This window comes from Silene latifolia, chromosome Y (genome assembly GCF_048544455.1).
Source record: "Silene latifolia isolate original U9 population chromosome Y, ASM4854445v1, whole genome shotgun sequence".
NCBI classification, from domain to species: Eukaryota; Viridiplantae; Streptophyta; class Magnoliopsida; order Caryophyllales; family Caryophyllaceae; genus Silene; species Silene latifolia.
The window spans coordinates 63,987,939-63,999,895 of NC_133538.1; the positions used below are offsets into that span (position 1 = coordinate 63,987,939).

The 11,957-nt window shown below is 39.6% G+C and overlaps 1 non-coding gene across 1 annotated transcript; it reads left to right on the forward strand.

Moving 5' to 3' along the window:
- The first annotated feature begins 8,763 nt into the window (after positions 1 to 8,763).
- LOC141637116 (small nucleolar RNA R71) lies at positions 8,764 to 8,870 on the forward strand. The gene has a single exon (XR_012541678.1). It is a non-coding gene; the product is annotated as a small nucleolar RNA R71 (small nucleolar RNA).
- The last annotated feature ends 3,087 nt before the right edge of the window (positions 8,871 to 11,957 follow it).

Here is an 11,957-nt window from a genome sequence, read left to right on the forward strand (position 1 = left end):
AGAAACCGCCAAACTCGCGGAACTGGTTTACACGGTCAAGTGCAATCGGTCGAGTAACACACACTCGGCGGAGTTCCAGCCAAGTACTCGACCGAGTACTCCAAGTAAAATACGGAGTATTACATCCAACTTGATTTTCATATTGTTGGGACTGACTTGTGAGAAAGTCCAAAATAGTTGATGCGAGTCCGTTTCGTGTTCACAATTAAAGATGTGGTCGTTGGGTCACGGTCGAATCAAAACACAATTTATAACTTCACAAACAACTCTACAATTAGTAAAGAGGCAAGTAAAGGTCGGACCCCAAGGGACGTGAGTTGAAATGAGATTTCTATTGAAACTAGTGGTGTCTTAGGGGTGTCATAAATTGGGTTGATGTAGAAGGTCACTAAACTAAAATAGCAATGAAAATAAACTAGCAAGATGAATTAAAAAGGGGTGTAAACAATTGATTAAAAGCACTAGGGTGTCATGGGATCATAGGGAATCATGGGATATGATCATACAAACATGTTCTCAAATTATAAGCAAACAATTATTGTTGTGATGGATTGAGTTGGGTTATATCTTACAATCCTAGGAAAGTTTGGGTCCCGGAGCCGAATCGATTAGATTGTACAACACCTACAAGTCGACTTAATCTTCCCTACTCAACAACATGCATGGTCTAATGAGACTCGAGTTGGGTTATGTCTTACAAGTCTCATTGAAAAGATAGGTGATGGTGGTAAATGCAAGGATTCATAGGCTTAGCATTTCATCAAACATAACATGTGCAAGAGTTGAGATCAAAACAAGCAAGCAAATAAAACATAAAAGCATATTAATTTAAGCATGAATCATTCCCCATGTTGGTTTCCCCTAATCACCCATTTAACCCTAGCTAAGAGACTACTCACTCATTATCATGTTGATCATGCTAGCAAGGTTGTCAATCATACCAACAATATGAAACATGGTGAATAAATGAAAGTAATTAACAATAATTAAAAAGGGATTAAGAGATTATACCTACTAATGATTCCAATAATAAAGCAAAGATAAAAGAAGTACTTGAATGTTTGATTGAGAGGTTGTCAATCTCCCAATAATAACCCAAATAATCTTCAATTACCCAAAATAAAGGATGAACAAAAGAGAGATTAAGGAAATAAAACTTGTATTAGAACTTGATTAATTGTTGATTACAAAACTAAAGAGAGATTTGATTGATATTAACTACTCTAATTATTGATAAGAAGAACATGCTCCTCTAATTAGACTAATGGGGTATTTATAGTGGAAATTAGGGAGGATGCATTAGGGTTAACTAAGGGCTAAACTAGTAATTACACTTTTTAGATTGAGCAAGGAGGACCCGGTATTTTTTTGAGAGAAGGGCTTCTTTCTTCGTAGCTTGGAGAAGAGGAAATCGTGTTGTGCTGGAATCCGGGCGGAATAAGGTCGGGACGGGCGGAATCTGGCGTTGGAATCCGAGCGGATTCAAGGGAATCCGGTCGGATTGTGGAGGTGGAATCCGAGCGTATTGGTGAAAAGCCGCACGGATTGTGCAGCTGCGGGACGGACGGATTGGTGACAATCCGCTCAGATTGTCACTCAGCAACATATCTTCTTCTTTTCTTCCCTTTTCTTCATAAATTCCTTGGGGTTTTCCTTGGGGACTCAAGGATCCTTTCTCAACATTGCTCTTCCACTATAATATGTACAAAGGCCTTCTAATCTTATCTCTCCTTGATGCTTGATCATTGAATTCGATCAATTTAGTCTTATTTTGCCATGAAAATGCAAGATTCTTACTCCTTTCCTACCAAGGGATCAAAATCTAAAAGAATATGCAAAACAAAGAACTAAAGATAAGAAATGATCCAAATATGCACTAAAAAGCATGGGAACAAGGCTAATTCGGGGGCTAAATATGCGCTAATTATGGTCACATCAAATATCCCCAAACCGAACCTTTGCTCGTCCCGAGTAAAGAGGCGACAAAGACTAGGACCAATACTAACCTATCCTAATAATATAGCCGATATGAGACAATTAGCGGGTCTCACTCCGCCCCTTCAACTCACAACAAGACAACCATGAGGTAGGATGCCTTCTTGCAAGGCAAGGTGGGTCTTGCCAAAATGGCGACACATCCAAACATTAAAGCACACAAAATCACATAATGGATGCATCTACAAAAAGAATAGCCACTCCCTCATCAAGTGGCGGAGGCACTAAAGAGGAACAAATTTAAGAGCATGTAATCCTTCACAAATACTAGTTCAACAATTACTAAGGCTAAGAGTATGGCACCAAATCACCTCCAAATGGTGTTAAACTAGACTACTTTCGTCCTCGATTTCCAAATGCTTTCGTCAAGTGCGATCGGATGGTGGTGGAATGATGATCCCTATGATGCTAGTAGCATATGACATGACAAGTCTCGAATTCTCTACAAAAGTAAAGGTCATGGATCGTCCCAAGCTCGACCAAGTGGCTTGACAAAAAGGCTTTTTGGGAATGAAATGCTCAAATCTTTATTCAAAACGGGTGGATATGACTAGTATTCAAAATTGTCCTCATTTCACTTTCACATTTCAAAAATTTAAGATGGGGTTTGTCCCTTCCGGGCTAGTGTCCTTTGCTTTCGCTAATCGCTTATTAGGCAACCGGTTAACCTCTAGACAATAGCTTTTCTGGGTGATAGTCACTCTGTCTCTGGGCGGCCGAATTCACAACCGTATGGGGGCCCAATTCAATGTATGCCGCACCAAAGCACATCGTAGTGGTACGCCTCCATCAAAACAACTTAAATTTCTCAACTTTCAACAATTCATAACATTTGAGATTTCCTTGGCATTACATTACTTCCACATGACAAAACTTCTTTGAAATGAGCACTTCAAGCTTATTGATAGAAAATATTTTTGGGTTGCCTTACCACAAGGTCAAACAAGGTCACCTAGACAAGTTAACCAAGTCCACATCGCATCACGGGGTTGGATAGGTGACTCACATGCAAACCCTTGACTAGGCCTTGGGTCATGGGTCAAAAGACACTAGTATGACACTATCTAGGGAGTTTTACAACCATTCTAGCAGGCAAAGTCTTAAGTTGAACAAGTATTTGTAATGGCTTAGTTGCTCTTGTCAAAGTTCCTAAATAGGCATTTTTCAAAACATTTCTAACATGCAACTACATGTCAATGATGCAACTAATATAAACATCCTAATGCAAGTGATTCTATCAACTAATATGACATATAAACTAAATGCAAGTCCTAAGTTCACATTGTTATACCGCATCAATCAAAATAAAGCCACATAGTCATTAACATAAAGAGGAAAAAGGAGATTGGAAAGATCATACCATGCGGTCTTCATGATCCTCATGTCTCGGATGTGGCGTAGTCAATCAATGTGAACAAGGATAGAACAAACACAATATATACAAGACAATATATACAAGACTACAAAAGGAAATAAACATGTTTTTGGGTTTTCAATTTTCAAATTTTTATGATTTTTGAAATTTTTCAATTTTTTTGGATTTTTGAATAAGAGTTAAATGTTAGAATTCCCATCCCCACACTAATATGGGCATTGTCCTCAATGGCCAAAATGATGGAAATTATGCGAAGATGATGCATGATTTCTACACTAAATGCAATCTACACTAAGCTACACTACATGATGCATGGTTTTTGTTATGACGGAGAGGATAATTTAGATTACCTCCCGTTGTGTATGCATTAACTTCCCCAAACCAAGTGAGACACTATTGCTAATGTCCAAGGATGGGTGTAGTTCATGCACACACTATGCAATGCATGAAACTAATTTGTCATTTTGGATTTTGAAAATGGGAACAATAAAATGAGAACACCTCAATGGAACCGAGGTGTGACTCCTCTATGGTGCTAGGACTACTCCAACAATGATCAAAATTATAATTAAAACAAAGAGAGAAATAGACAAACCATGAGAGGGTAGGAGTCTCCAAGGCTTGCTAATCTTCCATCATGCTATCACCATCACTTTCCTCATTAGAAATGGCCACATTGCCACTTCCCTTGTCATTTGCTTCTTCACTTTCTTCCTCATCTTACTCATCATCATCTTCACCATCCTTTTCTTCTTCACTTGCTTCTTCATCAATGCTATCATCAACTTCTTCATCATTACCAACAACCTCATTGTCACCCAAAACGACCCTAGATGCACCCGGAAATAGGACTTCTCTATCCGCCCAACTAGGCAAAGGACAAGATGGATAAAGTAGTCCTTGCCTAACTAAGTGTAGGAGGGGTGGATATTGAGCCAAGTAAGCATTTTTCCGATCTTCAAAGGCTTGCTTGTGCATTGCTTGCATGAGAAGAGTCACATAATCTTTCCTAGCTTCAACTCCTTCCGGCTTGAACTCTTCATACTCAAAGGGGTAAGGTGGTATGACAATGGAAGAGGAGGGCATTTCAAGATCACCCTTTTGTTGTTGAATAATATACTCGGCCTCTTTAGAAAGGGGAAGTAGATAATTGGTCCGGTGGACGCTTAGACGACAAATTTTCGAAGGCAAGGTGAACGATCTAGCTTCACTAGTGAGCCATCCATACTTAGTGTCAAGGGGGTTATGGGCAACCCACTTGAACTTGTGTATCATAGTATGAAAATCAACAAGATGACCACCTTCCTTTGCTTTGTACTTGTTATCCTTATTGAAGTTAGGATCAAAGTGCTTAGCTAGGATAGTGACTAGGCCGCCATTGACAATAACGGTAGTGCCCTTCTTCCCACAATCAATGTTGAGCCATCTATCTACCAAGAGCCTCAAAGAATTTTAAGGCTTGGTGTGTACTCTTCCAATGTACAAAGCCGATTCAAGGAGAATAAAATCAAGTTTGGTGAAATGGTTGGTATCTTCCCTTGCAATTATGGTGTTTCCCATGACCTTGTGCCATACTCTTATGCCCGGATGGTGGACCAAAAGAGCACGACTCGCATGAAAGTCCTCAAATTTCCTCCCGGAAATTGCCTCCCAAAGAGGTTCGGGGTCATACTTTCCATAATTCTTAAAATAACGCGGTTCATCACTAAGACCCAAAATTTCACTCAATTCCCTAGAGGTGATGCGTCTACTAACATTAGCTAGACAAAACTCGAGATTCTCCCTATTCTCAACTTTGGTGACTTTCAAATAACTTAAAAATTCCAAGGTAAGGGAGGGGTATGTCAATTCCTTTGTTTAAAACAATTTCTTCAACCCCATGGCATTGAAAAAGGCTCTAGTTTGCTCAAGAATATCCAATTTTTCTAAGGTATCTTCACATATAAATTTGGTGGATTGTAATGACTTCCTAGCAAACTTGGTAAAGGTATTTCTATGGGTATCGGAAATAAAAGTTACCTCTGGATAATGCAAAAGTTGATCAATTTCCGGAGTAGAAGGTGTTGTTGCTCCCATAGAAGGTTGTTGTTGTTGTTGCACTTCCAAGTTTGGTGTTGCTACCACCATAGCCAATGCTTTCTTTGTTTGAAGAGCCTTTTGCCTTTGTGAGAGTGCCTTAGCCTTTGGTGCCTTTGTTGCCTTTGTGGCTGCCTTAGTCCTTGCCATTGATGATTTAACCAAGAAAAGAATGAAAAATCTTCAATTTGTAGTGTACCCAAATCGATTTAAAGGTGAAAGGCTTTGCCTTTATGAAATCAAAAATCGACTCAAAGGTTGAAGATTTTGCGTTTGGTTTTGATTTTTATTGAAGAAGGAGTGATTGATTTGTTGTTGGAAGGATGATTTGATTTTTTTTTGGTGAATGTTGTTGAGGGATTTTGTTTTTGTGATGGAGAGAATGAGGGTTTTGATGTTGTGGGTAGTGTTTATGAATGAATGAATGAATGAAGGAAGGTGGGGGGGATTTTATAAAGACCGAAATTTTCGAACTGCAGGGGCAATCCGTGCGGATTCTGCCCAATCCGTGTGGATTCTGCTCTTTCTGGGTTTTACAAAACTCGCCTAAAGACGGGCGGATTCGGTGGAAGACTCTCGGATTTGCTTGACACGGGACGGGCGGATTTGGCAGAAGACGGACGGATTTCAGTCCAGGAAATTTTGCTTGTTTTCTTCAGCTGGAAAGACGGACGTCTTTCTTTCAAGACGGGCGGATTCTTCAAGACGGGCGGATTTCTGCTCAGGACGCCCGGATTCAGTCACAGTCAAGAAATTTTCAAAATTCGGCTCGATTCGGGACGGGCGTCTTTTCGCAAAGACGCTCGGACATCAAGACGGGCGGATTCTGTGGAATCCGCTCGGATTCTTCCCATGTGCACTCGGATTCAGTTCCATCCGTGCACAATGCATTTCCCTTACCATTCTTCTATTCTTTCTTCAAGTCTTGTGTTCGTCATTGTGGGGGCACTACTAGGCATGGATAGCCTAGGCAATTGTCATCCCCACACTAAGCTAAAAGCACTACACATCAATTGAATTTGTTAGTCCCTCCCTCACTTCTCTCGAACATGACAATTATCTTGATTAAAGCAAATAAAAAAATCCAAAGATGACAAAAAATGCAATACAAGAATTTCAAATGTAAGTTAGGGGGTTAGAAATATTTACAAGTGGTGGTTTAGGGAGGACTCCACCAAACTCTCATTCATGATGAGATGTCAAGGGGGCATGTTCAAGGTGTTGTTGATGTTGCTCAACACCTTGAAGAAGTAATCAAAAGCTTGTTCATTATCATGGTAGAGGTCTTCAATAGACCTTGGCCCTTGTTGTCGGTCTTGATCGATGGAATTACCAATGTAGGGATTAAAAATCCCTTCAAATTCGTTGTCCCAAAGACCACAAACTTCACTAAGTTGATCATTGAAAATCTCTTGCTTAGATGGAGACAACTCTCCCAATTTCTTCTCTTGGCCAATGAGGCCATCCTCTTCTTCATTGATTGATTTTGATGAGCTTTGCAAGCTCTCCTTGTCACAATTCACTTGCTCTTTGAATGGAGCATCTTCAATTTTCTTCTTCCATTGGAGTTCCGATTTCTTCCTTTCATCCTTTCGGCTATAATGATCAATCATGAAACATGGTTCATGCAAACGAGGAGCTCTCATAGTCTTGTCAAGATTAAAAGTTATGCTTTCATCTCCCACTTCTAGAGTGAGCTCACCATGTTTCACATCAATCACCGCACCCGCGGTGTGTAGGAAAGGTCTTCCTAGAATGATTGGAATGTTGGAATCTTCCTCCATATCAACAATGACAAAGTCCACCGGGATGAAAAACTTCCCAATTCGCACGGGGACATCTTCCCATATCCCTAACGGTGTCTTCGTCGATCTATCGGCCATTTGGAGTGTGATGTTGGTGCATTTAAGCTCTCCCATCCCCAACCTTTTACTCACCGAGTACGGCATGACACTCACACTAGCCTCTAGATCACATAAGGCTTTGTTGATCGTTGTGTCGCCAATGGTACACGGTATTGAGAAGCTTCCCGGATCCTTTAACTTTGGAGGTGAACTCCCTTGAAGTATTGCACTACTTACCTTGGTGAAGGCGATAGTCTCAAGCTTCCGGATCGACTTCTTCATTGTGAGGATATCTTTCATGTATTTCGCATAGGCCGGCACGTGATTGATTAATTCCATAAAAGGAATTGAGACTTCCAAATTCTTCACAATTTCCATGAACTTTCCAAGTTGATCATCAATTTGGGCTTGGCTTGCCGACTTGGAAAAGGGAGTCTAATCACAATGGGCTCCTTCTCCTTGACCTTGTCTTCATTTTTCTTTGAACTTTCTTCTTTTGATGATTCTCCACCTTTGGAGCTTTGTACAATTTCTTCCTTTTCACTAGCTTCCACAACTTCATCCTCAACTTGCTTCTTCGGTGCTTCATACCTTGTACCACTTCTCAAGTGAATGGCACTAACCGTTTCATGTCTAGGGGGATTACTTTGAGGTGGTAATTGCCCCTTTTGTCTTTGTGAGCTTGAAGATGCTAGTTGAGTCAATTGTGTTTCCAACATCTTGGTGTGAGCTAGAATGTTGTTGATGGTGGTTTCCTTTGCTTGGCTATCTTTTTGCATTTGAGGGAAAAACTCTTGTTGATTCTTTTGCATTTTGAGGACCGCTTTTTGGACATCAAAACCTTGGTCATTTTGGTGATTGTATGGATTTTGATTTTGGTAACCTTGGTTTTGATTGTAAAAGGGTCTTTGATTTTGGTTTCTCATGGGTGGTGGAGTGTATGTTGTTTGAGGGTTTTGAACATTTTGGCTTTTGAATGAGAGATTTGGATGGAATTTGGTGTTTTCATTGTAAAAATTGGAATAAGGGGTACCACTCTTGTATGCTTGGAAAGCATTCACTTGTTCATTTGTTCCCCTACATTCACCTTGGTCATGTCCCAAAGTTCCACAATTCTCACATATCCCATTTGGGATTGATGAGGATGCCGTCATGGCATTAACATGATGTTTTGATGATTTTGAGTTTTCCTCAAGTCTAGCCATAGCTTGTTCAAACTTCAAGTTGATTGTGTCAATGTGAGCACTAAGTTGAGCACCCAATTGAGTAACGGAGTCCACTTCATGCTTTCCTCCTCTAGTAGCCTTGCGAGGTCTACTATATTGTGAGTTATGGACCGCCATTTCCTCAATCTTGTTCCATGTTTGATTGTCATCAACTTCGGTGAACATTCCATTTGATCCCATATTGAGAATTTTCCTAGAATCTTCATATAAACCATTCCAAAATTGTTGTACCAAAAACCATTCGCTAAGTCCATGGTGAGGACATGAGCGACAAATTCCCTTGAACCGCTCCCAAGCTTCATACAAAGACTCTTCATCCCTTTGCTTAAAACCCGTAATTTGAGCTCTTAGCATGTTAGTCTTTTCCGGTGGGTAGAATTTTTTATAGAAAGCTAGAGCCAACTTCTTCCAAGAATCTATTCCGAGGGTGGCCTTATCAAGGCCCTTCAACCATTGCTTCGCGGTGCCGATTAAAGAAAAAGGAAATAAGACCCATCTAATTTGGTCTTGAGTCACGCCCGTTTGAGAGATTGCATCACAATAGTCGCAAAAGGTTTCCATATGAGAATGAGGGTCTTCACTAGGAATCCCTCCAAATTGGCTCCTCTCAACTAATTGGATGAAGGCGGACTTGGCAATAAAATTTGCGGTTAGATGTTGCGGTGTAGGAGTACCATTTGGTAGATTCTCCTCGGTGGGTACGGAGTGTGACGAGAATTTAGGCAATGTAGGTGGATTTTGTGGGGTATTGTGTAATGGGTTCTCTTCTCCTTCTATTGCGAAAGGATTGACAAACTCACTAGTGGGTTGAACAACTTCACTAATACCTCTTAAATTCCTCCTAACAAGTCTCCTATTGTTCGTCAAGGTTCTTTCGATTTCACGGTCAAAAGGTAACAAATCACCTTGTAACCTTCTAGACATGCAAAATATCAAACAACTCGAAAACAATTAGAACAAACCTTGAGGAGTTTTACTTACCCAAGGCGAAGAAAGACACGACTAATAACAATAAAAAGAAATCTAAATCAAACAAACACCGTCCCCGGCAACGGCGCCATTTTTGATGCGAGTCCGTTTCGTGTTCACAATTAAAGATGTGGTCGTTGGGTCACGGTCGAATCAAAACACAATTTATAACTTCATAAACAACTCTACAATTAGTAAAGAGGTAAGTAAAGGTCGGATCCCAAGGGACGGTAGTTGAAATGAAATTTCTATTGAAACTAGTGGTGTCTTAGGGGTGTCATAAATTGGGTTGATGTAGAAGGTCACTAAACTAAAATAGCAATGAAAATAAACTAGCAAGATGAATTAAAAAGGGGTGTAAACAATTGATTAAAAGCACTAGGGTGTCATGGGATCATAGGGGAATCATGGGATATGATCATACAAACATGTTCTCAAATTATAAGAAAGCAATTATTGTTGTGATGGATTGAGTTGGGTTATATCTTACAATCCTAGGAAAGTTTGGGTCCCGGAGCCGAATCGATTAGATTGTACAACACCTACAAGTCGACTTAATCTTCCCTACTCAACAACATGCATGGTCTAATGAGACTCGAGTTGGGTTATGTCTTACAAGTCTCATTGAAAAGATAGGTGATGGTGGTAAATGCAAGGATTCATAGGCTTAGCATTTCATCAAACATAACATGTGCAAGAGTTGAGATCAAAACAAGCAAGCATATTAATTTAAGCATGAATCATTCCCCATGTTGGTTTCCCCTAATCACCCATTTAACCCTAGCTAAGAGACTACTCACTCATTATCATGTTGATCATGCTAGCAAGGTTGTCAATCATACCAACAATATGAAACATGATGAATAAATGAAAGTAATTAACAATAATTAAAAAGGGATTAAAAGATTATACCTACTAATGATTCCAATAATAAAGCAAAGATAAAAGAAGTACTTGAATGCTTGATTGAGAGGTTGTCAATCTCCCAATAATAACCCAAATAATCTTCAATTACCCAAAATAAAGGATGAACAAAAGAGAGATTAAGGAAATAAAACTTGTATTAGAACTTGATTAATTGTTGATTACAAAACTAAAGAGAGATTTGATTGATATTAACTACTCTAATTATTGATAAGAAGAACATGCTCCTCTAATTAGACTAATGGGGTATTTATAGTGGAAATTAGGGAGGATGCATTAGGGTTAACTAAGGGCTAAACTAGTAATTACACTTTTTAGATTGAGCAAGGAGGACCCGGTATTTTTCGAGAGAAGGGCTTCTTTCTTTGTAGCTTGGAGAAGAGGAAATCGTGTTGTGCTGGAATCCGGGCAGAATAAGGTCGGGACGGGCGGAATCTGGCGTTGGAATCCGAGCGGATTCAAGGGAATCCGGTCGGATTGTGGAGGTGGAATCCGAGCGTATTGGTGAAAAGCCGCACGGATTGTGCAGCTGCGGGACGAACGGATTGGTGACAATCCGCTCGGAGCGGATTGTCACTCAGCAACATATCTTCTTCTCTTCTTCCCTTTTCTTCATAAATTCCTTGGGGTTTTCCTTAGGGACTCAAGGATCCTTTCTCAACATTTCTCTTCCACTATAATATGTACAAAGGCCTTCTAATCTTGTCTCTCCTTGATGCTTGGTCATTGAATTCGATCAATTTAGTCTCGTTTTGCCATGAAAATGCAAGATTCTTACTCCTTTCCTACCAAGGGATCAAAATCTCAAAGAATATGCAAAACAAAGAACTAAAGATAAGAAATGACCCAAATATGCACTAAAAAGCATGGGAACAAGGCTAATTCGGGGGCTAAATATGCGCTAATTATGGTCACATCAATAGTTTGGCTTCTTTCCCAATTCTTGTAAAATTCTTTAGCATCATTTAGCTCTTTGGTCAATGTTTCAATTTTAGCAAGATGGTTAAGATTAGTCGACCTACTTTGTCGAAAGCACTTTTAACATGACTTGCCTCATCACTTAGCAACATAACTATTTGTTCAAGTACCTTGACATGATTTGACACGAGGTGAGATCAATTAACAATGAGTCACAATCTTTAGATAAACCAGAAACATGATTAACTAATGACCCATTTTCATTTTTAACAGCAGAAGTAACTGTGGAGTCCACTGTGGTTTTCGATAGATTGACCTCGTTAGCAAGAACCAGGTTTTCCTTTTTCAATTTCTTAACTTCTGTTTAAGTGTGGGTATGATCTTACTCTGCTCAATGTCATCTAGACATTCTTTTAGACTCGCATTTTCTTCGGCTATATCCTTAATTTGAGTTTCCATAGCATCGAATTTTTTATTTTCAGCTAGACATTTATCTATTAAGTCATTAAACATTAAACACAACTTTTCTTTAGAGAAGGATCTAACCTTTTTCTTGAGATTAATTACTTCAGCATCAGAATCGTAGTCAGAATCATCGGAATGCGCCATGCGACTTTTTTTGGATCCTTT